The sequence below is a fragment of the Hemitrygon akajei genome, chromosome 1 (genome assembly GCF_048418815.1).
Source record: "Hemitrygon akajei chromosome 1, sHemAka1.3, whole genome shotgun sequence".
Lineage (NCBI taxonomy): Eukaryota > Metazoa > Chordata > Chondrichthyes > Myliobatiformes > Dasyatidae > Hemitrygon > Hemitrygon akajei.
In genome coordinates, this window is record NC_133124.1 from 123639199 (window position 1) to 123663194 (window position 23996).

General features: G+C 43.8%; 1 protein-coding gene across 6 annotated transcripts in view; it reads left to right on the forward strand.

Annotated features, from left to right (window-relative positions):
• LOC140730596 (neurocalcin-delta) overlaps positions 1-23996 on the forward strand; it is a 323285-nt gene that overhangs the window by 40985 nt on the left and 258304 nt on the right. For 2 of the 6 annotated variants that reach the window (XM_073051282.1, XM_073051290.1), the window contains exon 2: positions 977-1132. The exons of 3 other annotated variants lie outside the window; for them this stretch is intronic. The gene's annotated coding sequence lies outside the window, so the exon portion shown is untranslated. Of the gene's footprint in view, positions 1-976; positions 1133-22754; positions 22774-23996 lie in introns of those variants that run through there. One more of the 6 variants, XM_073051320.1, reaches the window with a different exon arrangement.

A 23996-nucleotide genomic window follows, 5' to 3' on the forward strand; every position in this document is an offset into this window, starting at 1 on the left:
ATTGGGCTGTGGGCTCCTCTCCGCCTACCTGCCAATCAAAGATGAAAAATTACTTTTTATGTATCGAGGGTGGGATGTTTCTGAAATGAACTGCCAGAGGAACTGAAGAAGATGAGCCTTATTTGTCACGTGTACATCGAAACATACAGTGAAAGAGCTCATTGGCGTCAAATCAAATCAGCGAGGATTGCGCTGGGTGCAGTGCACAGGCGCTGCACGCCGACAGCACATTAACCCCAACCCGTACGTCTTTGGAATGTGGGAGGGACGGAGCACCTGGAGGAGATCCTTCCAGTCGTGGGGCGAGCGTACAAGCTGCTTACGGACTGTAGAGGGAGTCAAACTCTGACCCTACAGCTGGCGCTGTAGAGAGTTACGCTACTGTGCTGCCAGCCAGAGGAAAGCGTGCCAGTGTCATTACTTTTGCAGGAGGTTGAGAAGATGAAGCTTGTCGGTAGACAAGCTAACAAACTTCTAACAGGTGTACTTTTGAAAGCGCGCTGACTGATTGCATCATGGTCTGGTAAGGCAGTTCAAATGCACAGGAAGCTCCCGACAGTGGCGGATCCTGCCCGATATATCATGGACACATCCCTCCCCACCACTGGCAGCAGAGAAAGTAGAATATAAAATATAACAGTACAGGCCCTTCGGCCCATGATGTTATGCCGACCTTATAACCTTCTCCAAGATCAGACTAATGTTTCCCTCCTACATAGCCGACGAGAAAATCTGCAGATGCTGGAAATCTGAGCAACACACACAAAATGCTGGAGGAACTCAGCAGGCCAGGCAGCACCTATGGAGAAGAGTACAGTCGATGTTTTGGGCCGAAACCCTTCGGCAGGACACCGTTTTCCTCCGTTTTCTTTTATCATCCACGTGCCTGTCTAAGAACCTCTTGAATGTCCCTAATATGTCTGCCTCTACCATCACCACGGCAACATGTTCCACATACCCTCCTTATTTTCTTCAGATCACCTTAAAGGAGGCACTGTGTCAAGAGGGCAACATCATCATCAAAGATCCCCACCACCTGCACCAGGCCATCTTCTCACAGCTACTGTCGGGCAGGGTGTACAGAAGCCTGAAGCCCCACACCACCAGTGACTTCCCTTCAACCATCCGGCTGGTAAAACTCTCATCACTGCTATTTATCTACACTAAGATCACTTTGATCTCTTTACATTGAAATGAATTTTTTTTTTGTTCTAATTGTGTTCTTTCTTGTAAAAGCTGTGTATAATTTATGTTTTTCTTGTGAATGCTGCTTATGTAATGCTGGGAGCCTGTGATCCTGCTGTAAGTAGCCTTATCATTGTGCCTGTGCATGCATATAGAATCATAAAGTGGAAAAAACATCCTTCAGCCCATCTAGTCCATGCTGAACTGTAACCTGCCTTGTCCCATTGACCCACACCTGGATCATTATTGCACTTATTCAAGCTTCTCTTACGTGTTGCAGTTGAACTCCCATCCACCAATTTGTTCCACACTCACACCACCTTCTGAGTGAAGAAGCACCCCCCTTAAATATTCCATCTTTCATCATTAACCTATGACCTCTAGTTCTAGTCTCATCCAGCCTCAGTGAGGAAGAGAAGCTGTTTGCATTTACCCTCTCTGTACCCCTGATAATTTTTTATACCTCTATCAAATCTCCTCTCATTCTCCTGTGCTCCAGGGAATAAAGTCCGAATCTATTCAACCTTTCCCTAAAACTCAGGTCCTCAAGTCCCCACAACACCCTTGTGTAACATACAATAGACTCGACTCCAGTGTTGTGGAGGTGACGTTAGGAGCATCGAATACCTTGGAGAAATTGGGAAAGAAACAAGAGAATTATTGGTTCCTCTGGAAGAGTGTCTTCCTCGGTGGTGGGAAAGGAAGAGGCAAAGGGCTTGAGAGGATTGTGGGAAGGAGCATGCATAATGGTGAACCAGGGTCTTGGGAAGCGAAGAGTCTCTTTGGAATCCTGAGGATAAACAGGAGGGCAAAGATCCCGACAGAGGCATCACTTGACGGTCACATAATTACTGATGACGATCTAATGCGCTTGGAAGCTGGTGGAGAGGGAAATATATAAAATACAGTGTCTGCAAGAGTAGGTTAAGCTGGGCATCCTGGGATAAGTGCCTTCCCCCACCAGTTTCCTCTCAAATTCCGGCCACTGTAAGGCATATTGGGAATGCCAAAGCGAAAGTCAATGTCAAATTTATGAAAGTACGTAAATATATGTTACTGTATACTACCTTGAGATTCATTTTCTTGCAGACAGTTTGATCATAAGACATAGGAGTAGAATCAGGCCATTCAGCCCATCAAGCTTCTCCACTACTTCATCCTGGTTGATTTATTATCCCTTTCAAGCTCTCTCTGCTGCTTCTCCCCGTAACCTTTGACACCCTTACTAATCAACTTCCACATTAAATATACCCAATGTCTTGGCCTCCACGGCTGTCTGTAACAATGAATTACACAGATTCACCACCCTCCGACTGAAGAAATTCCTCCGCATCTCTGTTCTAAATGAGTGTCTGTATATTCTGAGACTATGTCCTCTGCCCTAGGTTCCCCTACGATAGGAAACTTCCTCTCCAAGTCCGCCCTACCTAGAGCAGGGATTCCGAACCTAGGGTTCATGGAGGCCTTGATTAGTGATATTGGTTCATGACATAAAAAAGGTTGGGAACCCCTGACCAGAGTAACACAAACAAAATGCTGGAGGAACTCAGCTGGTCAGGCAGCATCTGTGGAAATGAATAAACAGTCAATGTTTCAGGCTGAGACCCTTCTTCAGGACTGGAAAGGAAGGGGGAAGATGTCAGAATAAAAAGGTGGGGGGGGAGGGGAAGTAGGACCATCTGGAATGTGTGAGGTGAAGCCAGGTGGATGGGAAAAGTAAAGGGCTGGAGAAGAGGAGAGTGGACCATGGGAGAAAGGGAAGAAGGAATGGCACCAGGAGATGATAGGTAGCTGAGGAGAAGAGGTAAGAGGCAAGAGTGGGGAATAGAAGAAGAAGGAAGAGGGAGGAAAAAAACTTACCAGAAGGAGAAATCGAATGTCATGCCATCACGTTGGAGGCTACCTAGTTGGAATATGAGGTGTTGCTGCTCCATCCTGAGGCCTCATTGTGGCAAAAGGGAGGTCTTCTACTTAGGCCTTTCAACACTCAGTAAGTTTCATTGAGACTTCCCCTCTTTCTTCTAAATTCCAGCGAGTACAGATCCAGAGCCATCAGATGTTCTTCCTATTTTAACCCTTTCATTCCCGTAATCATTCTCATAGACCTCCTCTGGACCCTCTCCAATACCAGCACATCAGTTTTTAAATAAGGGGTGCTATACTTCTCACAATTCTCCAAGCGTAGTCTGACCAATGCCTTAAAAAGCCTCAGTATTACATACTTGCTATATCCCAGTCTATTCTATTTACAAGAAAATAAAGAAATGCAATAGAAAATGACATTATCAAGTGCCAGTAACAATGTGCAAAAGTAGACAAAATGTGCGAATGAAAAATATGATATTGTCATATCATGATGAAATAATATGTATGTGATTGCATTCTTACATTTGTCTGAGTCATACAACTCCCGAAAGCAGAAAAGATGGTGTGTCACTCATTTTCTCTGTAATCATTACTTTATCATTTCTTGTCAAAGTCACTTTATGTACAGACATTCCTGTGCCTAGCGTCACTTCCTTGGACTTACAATTAATCTCTGTATATAAACTATCTTATGTATTTATTTTTATTGTGTTTGTTTTATTATTGTGTTCTTCTTACTGTGTTTATTTTTGTGCTGCATCCGATCCATCGCAACAATTATTCCATTCTTCTTTACACTTGTGTACTGGAAATTACAACAAACTATTTAATCTTGAATCTTGAAAAATCGAAGGCAAACCATTACAATTTCTTAAGAAAAATGCCTTCTGGACCTTTTTTTGCGTGTGCTCTCCAGCTGTTTCTGCTAGGTTTGAAGTGTTAAGTATCTTAGTTCGCTATTCCTCATTTTGGAGACGGACTAGAGGAGGTTCATGAGAGTGATCCCAGGAATGAAAGGGTTAACGTATAAGGAGTACTTGATGTAACTCGGCTTCTGCTCGCTGGAGCTTAAAAGAATGAGGAGTGGGATCTCATTGAAACCGATTGAATATTGAAAGACCTAGATAGAGTGGATGTCGAGAGGGTGTTTCCTATTGTGGGTGAGTCTGGGACCAGAAGACACAGCCTCAGAGTAGAAGGATAGAATAGAGATGAGGAGGAATTGTTTTAGCCAAAGGGTGCTGAATCTGTAGAAATCTTTGCCGCAGAGGACTGTGGAGGCCACGTCATTGGGTATATTTAAAGCAGAGTTTGATAGGTTCTTGATTAGGAAGCCATCTGTGGGAATTAATTCCACAGATACACCACCCTTGTTAAAGAAATTCCTTCTCATCTCTGTTCTAAAGGGACATCCTTGTATGCTAAGACTGCGTCCTCTGGTCCTAGATTCCCCCATTATAGAAAACATCCTGTGGTTGCCTTGTGTTAGTGAGTAAAACCCTTGCGATTGGAGCAAAAGAAGAGGGCACTTTAAACAGGAGCTTTTTCAGTTGCTGCTCGATCTCACAGAGCACGTGGCATTTAGGAGTAAGCTGCAGATTCCTGTGGGAGATGACAAAGGAAGATAGAGTTCACATAAGGATTTGACCTCTGGATACTCTCCAGATGTAGTTCATCAAGTTGAATTCAAGTAGGCAGACAGAATCAGATTTATTAGCATTGGCATATGTCGTGAAATTTGTTGTCTTGTGGCAGAGGCGCAGTGCATTACATAAAATATACTATATATTATAAGAAATATATAAAACGAGATTAATAGGTAGTGCAAAAAGAGAGCAAAAAATAGTGAGGTAGTGTTATGGGTTCATTGTCCATTCAGAAATCTGATGGCTGAGGGGAAGAAGCTGTTCCTGAAACATTTGAGTGTGTGTCTTCAGGCTCCTGTACCTCCTCCCTGATGGTAGCAATGAGAAGAAGGCATGTTGCTGATGGTTCTTAGTGATAGAGATATTGTTGTTTGAGGATGACCTCGATGCTGGGGAGGCTAGTGCCTGTGATGGAACCAGCTGAGTTTACAATCCCCTGCAGCTCTTTCTGATCCTGTGTAGTGCTCCCTCCATACCAGATGGTGATGTAATCAGTTAGAGTGCTCTGTAGAAATTTGTGAGTGTCTTTGGTGACATACCAAATCTCCTCAAACTCCTAATGAAGTATAGTCACTGGGATGTCTTCTTTGTGATTGCACCAATATGTTGGGCATAGGATCAATCTTCTGAGATGATGATACCCAGGAACTGGACCCCAAGGTATGGCACTTGACAGCAGATATAGAAGAGAAATGTGTAGGCCTCTGATCATCTGTGTTATTACCTACTAATAACCTGTTGTCTGAACTAGCAGAGAATTGCATACAAGTGTGAAAGATGATTGTTTCGCACCAAAAGCAGTGTTGGATCCCGGTGTTGTTGTAATTTGTAATTTTTTGTTTCGGGCCAAAACCCGAAACGTCGTCACTACCTCCTCCCATAGATGCTGTCTGGCCTGCTGAGTTCTGCCAGCATTTTGTGTTTTTATTTATTTCCAGCATCTGCAGATTCACTCGTGTTGCCTCTCACTCAATGTCAGCAAGACCAAGGAGCTGATTATTGGCTTCAGGAGGAGGAAACAGGAGGTCCATGAGGAGGTCAAGGGTGGAGAGAGTCACCAACTTTAAATTCCTTGGGGTTATTATTTCAGAGGACTTGTCCTGGGCACATTATGTGAGTGCCATTATGAAGAAAGCACGGCAGTGCCTTTACTTCCTTAGAAGTTTGCGACGATTCAGTATGACACCTAAAACTCTGTCAAACATCTGTAAATGGGTGATGGAGAGTATAATGACAGGTTGCATCACAGTCTGGTGTGGAAACACCAACGCCCTTGAATGGAAAATCCTACAAAGTGTAGTGGATACAATCCAATCTATCACAGGTAAAGTTCTCCCTACCATTGAGTACATCTGCAAGGAGTGCCATTGCAGGAATGTAGCATTCATCAGCAGGGACACCCACCACCCAGGCCATGCTCTCTTCTCACTACTGCTATCAAGAAGGTACAGGAGCCTCAGGACCCACACAACTGGGTTCAGGATCAGTTACTACCCCTCAAGCATCAGGCTCTTGAACCAAAGGGGATAATACTCAACTTCACTCCCCCCCCCCCCCCCCATCCTATGGACTCAATTTCAAGGACTCTTCATCTCATGTTCTTGATATTTATTGTTTTTTTTTCTTTTGTATTTGCACAGTTTGTTGTCTCTTACACACTGGTTGAACACCCAGTTAGTGTGGTCTTTCATTGATTTTATTACGTTTCTTGGATTTACTGTGTACTGTGGATTTACAAGAAAACAAATCTCAGGATTGTATATGGTGGCGATATGTACTGTATTTGGAATAATAAATTTACATTGAACTGGATTAGGCTGAAAGGTTGACATAACGTCGTGGGCCAAAAGGCCTGTACTGTGCTGTGGTGTTCTATCTTTTCAAAAACAGTGATAAAAATTAACCTATAAAATGTTGAGACTCAAGTGGTGTGAAAGCTGCTGTAGATGAACTAAGAAACGTCTGGAAAAATGCATGAATCAACTGTACCATAATTACTGGAAAACGCACTGAGCAATTGCATGCGACACACACAAAATGCTGGAGGAACTACGCGTTGGTGCTGGAAGTGGGGCGACGCTTGCGGGCTGCCCAGCACAATCCTCGCCGATTTGACTTGATACAAACAACGCATTTAACAAATCCGACAATAGCTTCCTTCTCCATGCCATTCAATGGAGAGATTTACACCTTTGAAGTATAGTTAAAGTTAAAGTCTGTCCCGAGCCTTATAGGCTCATCAGGCCAATGCTTATGCCGGTTTCCGTGGCATGAAGCAACTGAGAGTACGAGACGTTTCCCCCCCCCCCCCCCCCGAATAGGATGCCAGTCTATTGCGAGGTTAACCCCAGCATTTTGCTGGTACCCATTTTAAGCTGGGTGGACTGGAGCAGTGTGTGGTTAAGTGCCTTGCTCAAGGATACAACACATTGCCTCGGTTCAGGCTCGAACTCACGACCTTCAGAGTGCTAGTCCAACGCCTTAACCACTTGGCCATGTGCCATTTTGAAGAATAGGTTATTATTTTATCTATCTTTCCCTTGTATCTGAGCAGCATGATGAAATTACAGTTTTGTTTTTTTATTGATTTTTTTAATGCATTTTCTACAACACTACAAATAAAAAAAACCCCAAAACAAAGTAGAAAATTAGTACAGTGCAAGATAAACATACAATAGTAATATAATACAAAATAAAATAATTGAGAAAGCACCCAAATTGAAGTCATGTAAAGTTAGTGTCCTCCCCAAGCCCCACAACAAAAAACTCCAGACCAACCAAAACAAAATGTAGAAAATATAAATCAGAACATTCAAACCCCCAAAACTGTAAATACACTTGAAAACAGAAGATAATAATGCCTACTACCAAAAAAAAAGAGCTGAAAGCAAGGGACTGAAAAAAAAAAATTAATTAAGAGGAAAGAAATTACAGTTGAATGTACAGTACATTGACAGGTTCCTTTAAATACCCATGTCTCTACCTCATAGGGTCATAGATTCAGCACAGAAACAGGCCCTTCAGCCCATTGAGGCCAGGCTGACTGTCAGCCAACCATTTATGTTAATGCTACATTAACTCAGATTCTGATGCACTTATCTATTATATGTACAAGCGGTACATCGAAGCATGCAGTGAAATGCATCGTGGGCGTTAACAACCAATACAACCTAAAGATGTGCTGGGAGCAGCCTGCAAGTGTTGCCATAAATTCCGGTGCCAACACAGCACAACTACAGAGTTCAGCAGAACAACACAAGCAGCAACAATAGCAACAGCAAAGGGAGCCCCTTTTCTCATTCCCACCACCCACCCACATTCACACACAGAAAGGCCTCCAATCCCAGGACAGGCCACCCACCGGGCTGCCAACCTCCAGTCCCTGGCCCGGACTTGCAAACGTTGGGCCTCCGACTTCCAGACCCCGCCCAAGGAGCCTCGACCATCAGGCCTCAACTTGCAAGCTCACCAACTTCGGTCTTCAATTACAATTTAAAAAAATTCTCATTGGCTCTCTTCCCGGATTCTACCACTCACTTACAAAACAGGGGCACCTTACAGCAGCTAGTTAATCTGCCAATTTGCACACCCATGAGACGTGGGAATACTTGGAGGAAACTAATCCGGTTAGTGAGAGAACACGTAAACTCCACACAGTCAACACTCAAGATAAAGATCAAATCTGGAGTTCTGGCTATGTGATGATGCAGGCACCACAGTGTAACTTGTTATTCTGCGGCTGTATTTCCAACTTTTCTAGTTTTGTAAGATCTACTAAGATAATGTACAGGGCTGTAAATTTTGTTGGCAGTGTGCTCTTTCTCAAAAGCATCTGCATATTTCAGCTTCTGAGGGAAAAATTGTCAAATATAAAACTGCAATTTTTCTAGGTGCCTATGCCTGTAAAATTCAGGAAGCAAATCTAACTTCTGTTATGGATTGAATTCTGTTTCATTGCTCCCAGTATGACCAGTAAAACTGAAGAAGAATCTTCTCTAGCAATCATTTACCAAAAATGTCTGCTATGTGGTTCTTGTCTGTGGCTTTATGTGACATTTGTTGTGTGTCCATCTTTCTCTGTGTGCAGTCTTTCATTGATTGTATTGTATTTACTGTGAATGGCCACAGGAAAATGAATCTCAGGCTGTATGTGGTGACATACAGTGCACGTACTTTGACAATAAATTTACTTTGTACTTTGTATTTAAGCCATTTGGAAATATAATCTATTTATTCCAACAGTGGTGTGTGTACCAGAAACAAGAAAGCACAGTGCTTTATCATTCACTAGTCAACGTGTGGTTTGGAATTCATCCATCTGCAGAGCTTTTCCTCTTATGTATTTCCAAAGAACATAGAACATTACAGCACCATACAGGCCCTTTAGCCCATGGTACTGTGCCAGCCTTATAATCTACTCTGAGATCAATCAAACCCCTCCCTCCCACATAGCCATTCATTTTTCTATCATCCATGTGCCTATCTTAGAGTTTACTGAATGTCACTCACCACACTGTGTTTAAAAAAAACCTCTGACATCCCATCATACTTTCCTCCAATCACCTTAAAATTTTACCCCCTCATATTAGCCAGTTTTGCCCTGGGGGAAAATATCTCTGGCTACCTACTTGATCAATCATCTTGTCCACCTCTACCAAATCATCTCTCCTCCATTGTTCCAAAAAGAAAAGCCCATGTTCATTCAACCAATCCTCATGAGACACGTGCATCATCTAATACTTGTATTACACTTACCAAATAGAGTCTTGATCAGCAACTCTGGGTGTTGTGGACTGTGCGTCGAAATTTCAGGAAGTAACATTGTTGGCCATGGGGGTTTTCATGGCTGCAGTTAGACATAATAACATCCTGAACAGCTTAAAGTGGATTATTACAGCACCATGGAGAGTGAACACTAAATCAATTGATCTCCATTTTAATTCCAACTGTGCAGCCTTCATTCCTTATGGAGAGATTTCTCTCTGTGTTGCCACAAGAATCTAATTTCCTGCAGTCTGCGGAACAGATTGATAGACTTGTATCAACCGCAGTATAATAAATAAGTTTTTATTCCTTTCAAAGGCTTTGTAGGGTCCCTCAGTAATTGCTAATGGGATGTACTAGAGATTGCAAGTGACCTCACTGTATTGCTCTATGTATACTATCCAAACTCCCTTCCTGCTTGAGACCTGCTAGATCTTACGCTCTGTTAGATCTGGTGGATCTTTCACTCTGGATCTAGTGGATCTTGCACTCCGTTAGATCTGGTGGATCTTCAATCTGGTAGATCTTGCACTGAAGCTTGATCAGAGTATCTCTCTTCATTCCCCCTTACCTCTTCTAGGTCATGGACCATAATTTCCATCAGTTGCTTTCCTTTTTAATGGATTTAAACCTTCTCCCAGTCATTGTCAATATTTTACAAGAGAGGAAAATAAACATCCAGTATAGCGTTTCATCCCACTCACTGTAAATAGCATATTTATTTCCTGGTTTGTAGTTAACAATAGGGAGATTGTTTTTATAATGACCTGTTCTTCCATATGTGTTTCTAAGTTAGGAAAGACCCTCCATAGGACTATAGAAAATGGGTGAAATTGGATACTGAGGTAGGTGGTAGTGAGCCAGTAGTTCATGGTAGGTTGTTGTTTCCGTCTTCGAGAATATAGATCTGTGTTCACTCTGTGTGACTGGCTGCTCTCTAACTTGCTCTGTCTGTAAAGCTAAAGCCGAGTATTCGACTCTCAGGTTGTGGGATCGGCAGGGACAGCATAGCCAGTTACCCTACAGTGGGACAGTAGAGTTGTTTTAACAGACTTGACTGCGTGGTTAACATAAAAACAAAATGCAATGCAATAATGAATGAAACATAATCTTGCCCACACAAAGTGTTTGATCTTTTTAACTTGCTGCGGCAAGTATAAAACCTATACAGAAAAACCCTCTGCTGAGTTGTTTCCATGTTTCTCAGTGCTGGTGATCAGTTTATTATCGTCACCTGTACAGGAGTAGAATGAACAGCAGCCACCTGAAAGACCTGGAACGATACCACCAAAGATCCTTACAAAAAGATTTTGAGGATGAGCTGAAGAACAGATGCACTAACATCAGCGTCCTGGAGGAGGCCAACACGAACAGCCTCTCCACCACGATAAAGCAAGACGAACTCCGATGGATAGGTCATGTCACCCGGATGCCTACCTCACATCTCCCCAAACAGATCCTTTATTCCCAATTAAAGAAAGGTCAGCGAGCCCCTGGTGGGCAAACAAAACTCTTCGAAGATAATATCAGAATCAGCTTGAAGTGATTCAACATTACATCAAAAAACTAGGAAAACATTGCACTCAATAGATACACCTGGAGGAAATTTGTTCCAGGGAGCTGTGCCACACGAGAAGTGCCTCCGCTATGCAACAGAGAACAAGTGGCATCTGCGAAAGGAGAACCTGAACAACCCAAGGACACAACCATCAACCACAGCCACTGCCTCCTCTTGCCCACGCTGCACAAAATATGTGGATCCCAGATCAGCCTCTATAACCACCTGAGGACCCGCCAACAGACAACCCCTTAGGAAAACATCGTACTCCACTTGAGTGATCGCACTACTGAGGCTTCAGTGACCACTTTGTTTAGCATGCCATTCATACAGATCATTTCATCACATCAGTGCATTGAGGCAGTGTCAAGAAAGAAGCTACAACAGAATGCAGAATGCAGAGTTCAGTGCAAGGCTATGATGAGGTATATTGTGAGGTCAAGACTCTATCTTATCACACAAGTCATAAACACAAGGAAGTCTGCAGAGGTTGGAAAAGCAACACACACACACACACACACACACACACACACACACACACACACACACACACACACACACACACACACACACACACACACACACACACACACACACACACACACACACACACACACACACACACACACACACACACACACACACACACACACACACACACACACACCAGTTGAAGCAACGTCTATGGAAATGAATACATCGTCGATGTTTTGAGCCAAGGCCCGAAAGTACTGAAGGGTTTTGGAAGAAGTGTCGGCTTTCTATTCATTTTTATAGACGCCAGCTGGTCTGCTGAGTCCTCCAGCATTTTGTGTGTGTTGCCTATCATACAAGTGATCCATTCTTGTCTTTTCAAAGAGCAAAGAGTTTACCATGTGCTGTCAGGCATTTATATCTACTGCCCGATAGGAGGTAGGGGACTAGAGACTATCCGGGGGGGGGGGGGGGGGAGGAATGGCCTTTGTTTATGGAATTGGTTTATTATTGTCACACGTACCGAGATACGGTGAAACTCTTGTCTTGTATATTGTTCATACAGATCGAATCATTACACCTTGAGGTAGAATAAGGTGAAACATTACAGAATAAACAGCTGCAAAGAGAATGCAGTGCAGGTGAACAATGAGGCGTAGGATCATTATAGTGTAGACTCTGAGGCCCAGAGTACATTTTATCATACTAGTCTCAGAGTAGTGACGTAGAAGCTGCCCGCCACCCTGGTGCTGTGTGCTTTTAGGCTTTGGTATCTCCTGCCCAATGGGAGAGGGGAGAAGAGAGAATGTGTGGGCTGGGTGGGGAGTTTGTCTATGCTAGCTGTTTCACTGAGACAGCCTATAGACAGGTGGCTGGTTCCTGTTGTGCTGACCTGTGTCTACAACTCTCTGCAGTTTCTTGTGGTCTTGGGCAGAGCAGTTACCATACCGAGAGTGATACATCCTGAAAGGATGATTACTCTGGTGCATCGATAAAAATTGGTGCGGGTCAAAGGGGACATGTTGAATTTCCTTAGACCCTTGAGGAAAAAGATGCGCTGGTGCACTTGCCTGGTGAGGCCTGCAGGTACCTTTGGGCTAAATAAGTTGTGAATCATATTTAAAGATGGATTTTGCATCCTTGCTTCCAACTTCTGGCTATCTTGCGACCTTGGCTTTCAGCTACAAATTGAAGTTTATGCCTAATCGTTTTAGAAAGACTGTTACACCAACCCTTTTGAAATGCACCCGTTTCTATGATTGGTTCCAGCCAGGTAACTATAACAAAACTGGATCTGCTCAAATAGTGGATGTTGTGAGGGATAGGGAGAAGGAAAAAGCGTGGGAAGAGTTTAAATGGATAAAGAAAAAATGTTTTATAGACCCGTCGATCTAAATATGCTGAGAGTTTGTCCTGTGAAGGTGACTAGCCCCCAGTGGCAGGTCAGCATCAGTCGGGTTTATTATCATAGATAGGTGTCACAAAAATTTGTGTTTTGCAGCAGCAGTACAGTGCAATGCATACAAAATACCTTAAGTTACAATAATGAACGTATATAAAAAGTTAAATAAATACTGCTGAAAGAGAACAAAATAGTGTTCATGGGTTCATTGTCCGTTCAGAAATCCGATGGTGGAGGGGAAGAAGCTATTCCTACAACGTTGAGTGTGTGTTTCTTCAGGCTCCTGTACCTCCTCTTTGATTGTAGTAATGTGAAGAGGATTTGTCATGGTGATGGGTGATGCATCAAATTTTAATTTTCATAATAAATTATTATTATGTGGCTCTCCACATTTTCATTTATCTAGGTTCCTCTTCAAATTTTCAATCCAGAGTTTTCCTAACTGGATGCTGGAAATATGAAATAAAGACAAAATATTGCTGGAAACACACAGCAGATCAGGCAGTGGTCTGTAGGACATGAAATGTTTGAGACCTCTGTCAGTCAGAATTGACCACGGATTTTGTGTCCTAGCTGTCTAGATATGCAATCCTGGGCAGTGCGATATGGAGAGCAAGCTGTTGCCCATGTAGTAAGCTTCCCCTCTCCACGCATCTGACAAACCCAAGTAAATGGCAGAAACCGACACAATTTGGTACCAGAAGCCTCGCAGGAGATGCCAGTCAGCATTGAACTCAATGTAGGACTGCTTTACCTCGCGGTTTACTCCCGAAGCTCCCCCCATGAGTGGGTACAGCCTCAAGGCAGCGGAGGTTTGAGATCAGAGTTTTCCCTCTCATAGGTGAGCTGCCAGCCGTGGCTGATGAGCCCCATCTGCCCAAAGCGACCGGTTTTAAGGCGCCTGTAACCCACTTTTGCCTCTTCTCCTGTCAGTAGAAACTAAGTCACACATGAAAGCCAGGAGCTGGACTTGGTTGTCAGAGGCTAATTGAGGCACGCGTCATTGGGGCATTTAATAGGTAGTGGGAGCTTGTCCCCATTACCACCCCTGGCTATAACAACCTTAAGGAACCTGGGAAGAGAAATAGAAGTAATGTTTCAGGTTGAACTCTTCATTAGAACCATAAAAGAGAGAAAAGAATTTAGTTTTGAGTTGTAGCGGAGAAGAGGAGGGATGGATAGGACAAAGGGAATATCTGCCATTGGGTGAGGACAAGGATGGTGTCAGGATAAGCTGGAAGGTCTGTGAAGTAACTGAAGGAATTTAAAGAAAGAGACAACTAGAAAAGGAACTTGTAAAAGCTATATAATGTCGGTTAGAGCATAGTAAATATCCAGCAGTTAAAGCACTACTGATAGAGAGAACAACTGTGTTAATCATACCCATGGATAACTTACAGCAAAACGGATACAAACCAAAAGTGAGTTACTTGAAGCTGTTGAGTTAGATATCGAGTCCAGCAGGGTGGACTGCTGACTGCACTGAAACTTGCTTTGGGCATTGTGTGCATGGTGCTGATGGGTCAGCATGTGACAGGGGTGCTGAGAAGATGTTTCCAATAGTGGATGTGTCTAGGACCAGAGGGCACAGCCTCAGAATATAAGGATGTCCCTTTAGAACAGAGATGAGGAGGAACGTCTTTCGCCAGAGGGTGGTGAATTTGTGGAGTTCACTACTACAGATGGCTGTGGAGAATATGGTATATTTAAAATGGATTCTTAATTAGTAAGGGTGTCGAAGGTACTGGGGAGAAGACAGGACAGGGATAATACATCAGCCATGGTCTGAATGGCCTAATTCTGCTCTTACGGGATGGATATTTATGGTGGCAGGTAACTGGATACTCGTGGCTGGTTCTCTGCAGAGTGATCACCCAACCAGCATCTGTTTTTGCCGGTGTAGGAGAGACTGCGCTGTGCGCAAGAAAGCAGTGCGCTAGATTGGAGGTGCTAAGTGAATAAGGGCCTCGCTACTCCGGGACCCTGTATGGTGGAAAGGGCAGAGGTGAAAGGGCAGGCATTGCACCAACAGCGGCATTGTAACGTAGTGATTAGCACAGTCGCTTTACCACATTCCAAAGTGATCACCTCTGTCTGTAAGGTTTGTCCCCATGACCGTGTGGGTCTCCTCCAGGTGCTCCGGTTTCCTCCTACATTCCAGATATGCCCAGGTTAGGGTTACTCAGCTGTGGGCATGCTCTGTTAGTGCTGAAAGCACTGGCAGCCTGCCCCGAGCACAATCCTCGCTGATTTAATTTGACTTAATGCGAGCAACGCTTTACCCTTTACGTACTGATGTACATGTTCGGGAACAGTTCAGGAAAATGGCGTTGAGAGGATAATGAATCAGCCATGTTGGAATGGCAGAGCAGACATGATGGTCTGAATGGCCTAATTTTGTTCCTTATGCTTTTTAGGTCAAATATAGGCAAGGGCATTTCCTGTTGAAGCCTCCCATCTCTGCTCCATGTTTAATGTTGTCGAGGCTGACAACAGAATTTCTATACCACTTGTCCTCAGGGCACAGAGATCTGAGACCTTACATTTTCAGACAAATTCTGCTCACCTCCCCATTCAGCAGTTTAAATAGGTTTACAAATTGGAAACTAATTGCCGTCATATTGTAACCCTTCGGAATTCAATTTGTAAATTGAATTGGAAATGTTACACATCTTTTTAATGAAAGTCACATCGTCTGCTACATTGCTGCCAGCACCTGCTGCTGCAGTGACTCAGTTCCACGAGAACGGCAACGGCAGCCTGGGGACTCGATTTCACCCTTTATCTGCTGCACTGTCACTGTGCTGAGCATCAGGCAATTGGGAAATGGGAAACTGGCCACTGAGATGTTGAAACAGTCTTACTAAGTCACTTTCTATATATATGTAGAGAGAGAGAGAGAGAGAGAGAGAGAAAGAGAAAATGAACTATGGCCCTTCAGCCCATCTAGTGCATGCTGTTATTCTGCTTAGTCCCATCAAAACCTGCACCATCGCCCTCCATACCACTCCCATCCACGTACTTATCCAAACCTCTCAAATGCTGATGAAACCCGCATCTAACACTTCTGGCAGGTTGTTCCAGTCTCGCACCACTTTTGTGGGTGACATGCCGAATCTCTGCAAACTTGTAAGTTGAGGCGCTGTCCTGCCTTCTTTGTGAAAGCATAAAGGAATGGTTTGCATTCCTTCAATGTGGAGGTGGTTTGGGACTACAAGGAGAAACATTTCCAGGTGGACAGCTCTGTGTTTCCAGGAAGTTCACCCAAGACCCTCATCCTTGGAGAGGATGAACTGTGGATATCTTCTGCATTTACCACTGGAGTGGCGTAGTAGTGTAGATATTGGTGTAACTCTATTACAGAGCCAGGCTTCAGATTGGAGTTCAATTCCTGCCGCTGCCTGTAAGGAGTTTGTAACCCTGTGAGCATATGGGTTTTCTCTGGGTGCTTCAACTTCCTACTACAGTCCAAAGACGTATGAGTTCGTGTTAGTGAGTTATGGGCATGTTACCTTGGTGGCAGTTGCATGGTAACACTCATGTTCTGCCCCAGCACAGTCCTCACTGATTTGATTTGACGCAAACAACGCATGTCACTGTACGTTTTGATGTACCTGTGACAAGTAAAGCTAACCTGGGAACAAAAGCTTCTTTCTCCATCCCTGGTCCTTGCACCAGTTCAGTCCTGTCACAGCAGCCAAAGACCAAAACCATAATGGGCACATGTCCTGGTCATAGAGTCACACAGGATAGAAACAGGCTCCTCAGTTCATGCAGTCTACGCCAGCGGTGTTGCCCAGCGAGCTAGTTCTGTCTGCCCATGTTTGGCCCAAGGCCTACTAAACCTTCCCTGTCTGTGCATCTATCTAGAAGGCTCCTAAATGTTGCAGCTCGTACCAAACATTCAGCACCCTGTGTGTGAAGAAGCTGACACCAATGTGTCTTTCAAATCAGAGTGGCACAGTTTGGTGACATTATTACAGCACCAGTAGCCAGTTCATTGTCTGTAAGGAGTTGGCATGTTCTCCCCATGACCTCCGGGTGCTCTGGTTTCCTCCCACATTCCCAGGCTTAATTGGTTACGTGGGTGTGATTCAGCAGTGAGGGCTCACTGGGTCAGAAGAGCCTATTACTGTGCTGTATTGCTAAAGAAAAAGTAAAAATATATATTTTTACTGTAATTTATAGTGCATTTAATATACTACTGCCAAAAAACAACACATTTTATGACATATGCTTCTGATTTTGGGTCCACAAAAGGGAACAAATGAGAGAGGGATAATGATGGAAAAGTGTGGGGGGGGGGGGTGTCGTTACAACGGAAAGTGTTTGGATAGTCAGAAAGACACAAACTCCAGTTATCTACTTAGAACGACAAAACTCCATTTATTAGGACAGAACACAGGAAGCATTAAAATACTTAGCTACATGTACGCGGACCCCTCTCACTACGGCACACTCCCATTCTATGGATTCGCAGTGCTTTCACAAGTCCCACCATGTCCCTATGGGCATTCCAACAGGAATATTACATTGCCCTGGTTGCATTCCAATAGTAATAATCAAAGTTCTGTTACGTTTATGGCCACAGTGGTGGTGAGCGATTTGACAAGCACGAAGATTATCCCATTAAAATATATTCCACTCCTCAAGTATCACAACCTCATTACATCCGGCTCACAGGCTTTAGTACAAACCCCAGTGGACACCCTGCCATATTACTGATCATAAAAGCAAAATGGCTACAGTAACACCCTTGTGCACTAGAGTGGCCCATCAGTCTCCTGGCGCTCCAAAGGACCTCCAACTCCCTCCTGGGGTATAATAGTTATGGAACTGATACCCCATTATTACAAATCTACTGACCGTTGGACATGGTCAGCCAAATCTGTTATATTCTCTGACTCATCAAGGATGTATGTGCATCACTCCTGGTCTCTTATGGTAAAAGCATCTCCTTTCTCTGCCAGGATATAAAGCAATGTTTTCTGTCCTGGCTGACGCCATCAGGATGACCTCCCTTGATAACTGGTCAGTACCATTTGGGAAAAGCATCATCTGGAACCAATGGGCCTCTGTGATACCCCATTCTGATGTTTTGACTTGTGGGTTGAGTATCGGCAAGATTATCAATGTGATACACATACGGCACAACATACCCCTGGTAGCAGCGGCCCGACCAGTCTGTAGGGAGCCAAGGGTAGGCCCAAGAGCCACACGCTGAGTATATGCTTTTCAACGTGGGAAACAAACCTATATAGTGCCATTAAGGTGCATAGAGGTGTATGAGTTATGGGAACCCGCCCATCAAAACGACAATGGTAATTATTCCTGGATCACGGTATTACATTCAACATTGATACTTTGGTCTTTTTCTGATCATATGCCAGCACATACCATCCCTTAAATGGAGCCCCTTTTACAGTCCCATCACCAGACATGGGTGACAAGTTCATGAGGGATTCATTCCATGGACGGTATTCGGTGTTATTCAGAGGGACGAGGATTAGTGCTCCCTTGCCTGAGTGCATCAGAATCCAGGAACACACCCGACACTTCAAAACGTTCAGATGACATTCTGAAAAAGGTATTAGTTGAGATCACTGTCGCCACTGTGGCAAGGAGCAGCCGAAATGTCATGGTCATTTCTGCAAAGTGGGAAGCACATCATCACTCCCTGTAGTCAGTCATTGGGTGTTCAGACACGATGTTCTCTGTTCTGCCAGAAGCACCACCCACCAGGTACTGCCCAGTCCCCGTGCCACAATCTCCCCTCTCTCCGGCGGCCAGGTTGGTTATTGTACCCCTAACTTCCACGATTCTCCTTTGAATACCACCTCCTCTACTTTTGGGGGGAGGGGTTGGGTCAAACACTGCCAAATGTTGGGACATCAGGGGACCCTCCTTAACGTGCAGCTCTGGATTTCAACTTGTCTGCATGCTAAATCTGGTCTGCAACCCCCATACCTAGCCAGATTCGTCCCCAAGGGACACTGGCCATCCCCTTGGTTTCACGTGCTGGCATGTGGGACTGCCATTGTTTTGACTTTGTCACGTGTCAGTGCCAGTCCTTGGGCCTCTGCCCATTTCCTCATGCCTTCTACCCCTAACTTAACCCTTTACAAGACAGGGAATTAACTGGAATCAGAAGTGATAGACGAAAGCTGGCATTCTAAACCAGTGGGCCCTGTGTAACCAAATTGGCGTAATTAGGTAAAAGAGGTTAGAATATAGAACTTAGAACATTACAGCACAGTACAGGCCCTGCAGCCCACAATGTTATGCCGACTTTTTAACCTAAGAATAATTTAACCCCTCCCTCCTACATAACTCTCATTTTTCTATCATCTATGTGCTTATCTAAGAACTTCTTAAATGCCCCTGGTGTATCTGCCTCATCCACCATTCTGGCAGGTCGTTCCAGGCCCCCACAACTCTGTCTGTGCAAAATGTACCTCTGACATTTCCCCCCCCCCCCACCCCCATTCTCTCCTCCAATCACCTCAATATGATGCCCTCTTGAATTAGCTATTTTCATCCTGGGAAAAAGTCTAAAGAATAGGATGTGCATATCCTGGTAATAGTTAGGCACTGGAAAGGCGCAAGTAGGAGAGAGTCCAAACATTTGGAATAAGTGAGGCCCAGCTGAAAAGATAACTTTAATGTGTTTCATTCACAAAACGCACAGCACAAATCCCAGTAGACTGCCAAAGGAAAAGTATGCAACACAGGCAGAAGGATAATGTGGTGAGATACTTCGCCGGCTATGCACTTGCCAGAAATAACATTGGAAGAAATGTTCTTTAAAAATACCATGCATTAGTTGGAGTTCTTTGGCTGAGGATCTAGCTTTTTTAAAAAAAAATTATTGAGTCATTTTAAAGAAAATGGACAGATAATGTTATTTTGGATATTTGGATTATTATTTCTGTTTGAACAGGTTACTACAAAATATAATGAATGTCTTTGTGAATGGGCTGTATTTCAGCTTTGCCCATGGAATGGACTGGTTTGGGAGGGTGGTGGGAATAGATGCTGGTTGGTAGGTTATCCAGATCCTCACTTGGATCCAACAAATTGTAGGAATTATATTTGGAAATTAGTAGGTGGACTTTCCTGATTCCCTGTTTTGCCTTCACTGTTGGACTATGGAACATGGAATGTTAGAATGGTACAGTCCAGGATCAGGCCTTTGGGCCCATAATGCTGTGCCGTACTCATTGAATCAGTATTCAGATGCCCAACATAACTAATCCCTTCTGCTCACATCCGTCCATTCCCTGCACATTCACATGCCCATGCAGGAGCCTCCAGAATGCCTACCTAAGGGCCTCTTGAATGCTTCCATTGTACTTGCCTCCACCGCCACAAAAAATGTTGAAAGCTGCAAAATCTCACAGGTATGTGCCGAGAACTCGGTAAGTCTATCTTCACAACCGGTTCTGGCCGAGTAGCTGCGGTGCACCTCTGGCACAACGTCGTTGCGGGAGGTGGCCGGGAGACAGCGTTGAAGAGAGTCGCTCAAACTTCCACTTGGTGCTGCTGGCAGTGTATCTGCAGCTGAGGCCACATCAACATTTTTGTGCTTTTTTTAAAACTTCCTCCAGCTGGACTCATTTATATTTTAATGATCAGAAGCACATCCTACAACACTATTGATACTGTAGATAACCATGTTCTCTTCTCATTACAACCATCAGGTAGGAGCTGCAGGAGCCTCAAGACACACATTCACCATTTTACGGAACAACTTCTTCGCCTCCACCATCAGATTTCAGAACACTCATTAAACCCATGAACACTACTCCAGTATTTTTGCACTATTTTAATTTTTTAAATATGTATTTCTTATTGTAATTTAGACCATAAGATCATAAGGCAGGAAAGGAATTAGACCATTTGGCCCATTGAGTTGCTGCAACAATCCATATAACAGTTACAGCACGGACATGGCTGATTTATTATCCCTCTGAATCCCATTTTCCTACCTTCTCCCCATAACCTTCAAGACCCTTACTAAACAAGAATATATCAATCTCTGCTATAAATATACCCAATTCATAATATATTTCACAGTTTTTTAAATGTATTACTCTGTAACTGCCGCTGCAAAATGATTTTCACAAGGTATGTGAGTGTTATTAAACCTGATTGTGATCAGAGGGCACAGTGCTGTGTGTGCATTGAAACAGATAGGGAGAGACTGTGTAACTGAAAAGAATTCCCTCTTGTTGCTGTGCAGAATCAGTACACAGGAAGAAGCTCCCAGATTCCCAAAATAAGCTGTCTGGTCACCCTGGAGTCAGAAAACTGGGTTGAATCTTTCCTGTGGCTAGTTAAGAACCAGCTGTTGTAGCTGGAAACTTCTCAGAAAACTCTGCTGCGACTGAACTATTCCACAGCCCTCAGATTCACTTCCGTGCATTCAACAGTCCATGTTCTCAATATTGTTTATTTAATTTTTACTTGCTCGGTTTGTCTTCTTTTGCACGTTGGTTGTTTGTCAGTCTGTGTTTATGTGTAGTTTTTCATCAGTTCTGTTCTGGCGGTTATTACAGTGTCAACAGCCCGGCTTCATTTTGTGCTGTCGCCTGTAAAGAGTTTGTACGTTCTCCCGTGACCGTGTGGGGTTGGTCACAGGGGTGTAATTGGGCAGTGCGGCCTCGTTGGGAAAGATGGGCCTAATACTGTGCTGTATCTCGAAATAAAATAAAATCAATTTCATGGTTATATATGGTGACATATATGTACTTTGATAATAAATTTACTTTGACCATAAGATATAGGAGCAGAATTAGGCCATTCAGCCCATTGAGTCTGCTCCACCATTCTATCATGGATGATTTATTATCCCTCTCAATCCCATTCTCCTGGCTTCTCTCCATAACTTTTGACACCCTTTATTAATCAAGAACCTATCAACCTTTAAATATACCCAATAACTTGGCCTCCACAGCCAGCAGTGGCAATGAAGTTCACAGATTCATCACCCTCTGGCTAAAGAAATTCGTCGACATCTGTTTGACTTTGACTTTAAATCCCAGGCGTGTTTCACTTGACTTGGGGGAGCTGCTTACTTGATGCTGGATCTTGGAACTGAACTTTCAGAAAGTGGCCAGAACCCAGTTTGTTTGTCGAACTTCCGGGTAACCGGCACTGTTGTTCAGAGGTTCAGCAAGTGGGCGGGGTTAAGGCTGGGAGTGATGTCAGATGGTAAATCAGGAACTTGGCATAAACTTGCCTTTCCATTAATCTTTATTTGTCTTCTGAAACCAAACTAAACTGATTTGGGATCAAAGTGACATAACTACATTATATTGCTTTTAAGTGCCTGGAGGCTCTTATCCAATTAGATAGTCATATGCCAATTCCAATTCAATAGGGTGGGAAAATTAGTTCACTGGCTATTATCTCCCAGAAGTAAGCCTATTAGCTCAATTGGGAACATGTCTTACAAACGTTCATTTATATCCACCATGCAACCTGTACAACATTGCTTCAATATACAGTACTTTGCAAAATGTTTAGGCACATATATATAGCTAGGATACTTAAGACTTTTGTACAGTACTGGACACTCAAAGGCTACTTTATTAGATGTGTCCTGTACCTAATAAAGTGACGACTGTGTATGTTTGTGGTCTATTGCAGCTGGAGCCCATCCATTACAAGATTCAACATGTTGTGCGTTCAGAGATGCTCTTCTGCACACCACTGTCGTAACGTGGTTATTTGAGTTACTGACACTTTCCTGTCAGCTTGAAGCAGTCTGGCCATTCTCCCCTGACCCTTCTGATTAATAAGGTGTTTTCACACAGAGAACTGCCGCTCACTGTTTCTCATATCGCTCAATTCAAACTGCAGAGACGGCTGTGCGTGTAAGTACCGGGAGCTCAGCTGTTTCTGAGATACTCAAACCACCCCATCTGGCACCAACATCATTCCACAGTCAAAGTCACTTAGATCACATCTCTTCCTCATTCTGACGTTTGGTCTGAGCAGCAACTGAACCTCTTGACCATGTCTGCATGCTTTTATGCATTGAGTTGCAGTCACCTTAGATGATTAGATATTTGCATTAACAAGCAGGTGCATCTCATAAAATGTTCACCATACAAATTGTTCTTAAAAAAATCCAGCATCTTCATTACTGTATGGACTTCTGGCATCTTAAGACAGCATGTCTTATGAAGACAGGTTGAGCAAGCTAGGGCTTTTTAAGGTGAAGTAGGATGAGAGGTGTACAAGAAGATAAGAGGCATGGATCAAGGGAATGGCCACAGACTTTCTTTACAGGGTGGAAACGGCTAACACAGTGGGGGGGGAGGAAGGGAAGGGAGGTATAATATTAAGGTGATTGGAGGAAAGTATGGAGGTAAGTTTTAACACAGATAGTGGTACGTGTGTGGAATGCCCTTTCTGGGTGGTGATAGAGGCAGGTGTATTAGGGTATTTAAGATGCTCTGAGATAAGCACATGGATGATAGGAAAATGGAGGGTCTGTAGAAGGAAGGGTTAGATTGTTCTAAAGTTCAATGTACTATAAAGAAGAATTGTATCTTTAATATACATGGTATACACAGGACTACTATAGTACTATTAGATTACTTTTAGGGTGTAATCATTAACAGTTATTTGAGTAATTACAGTTAAGAGTCACTGACAGCAAGTGCAATGAAGCTGACCCCGATCTCCAGATCTCAAACTCAAAACTTGCTGATTCATGCATCTACCACCGGCCCTCGTGCTTCCAGCTCACACGGGCATCCAATCCGGTGCCCGCCATCCTGAGGGGACTTGCTGGCGTGGCCTTATCCACAGCACTTGCTATCCTGACGTCTTCGAGCGCGAAGTGGAGGCCTAGACTCTGGATGTCCCTTGTCCCTTGTCCACATTGCTGACCTTGGAGCCTATAATGCCTTGGCCAAACATGACCCCAAACTGAACTAACTTTTTTCCCCCCTGCATATGATCCATATCACTCTATTCCCTCACAAACAAGAAAAAATCTGCAGATGGTGGAAATCCGAGCAACACACACAAATTGCTGGCGGAACTCAGCAGGCCAGGCAGCATTTATGGAAAAGAGTAAACAGTTGAC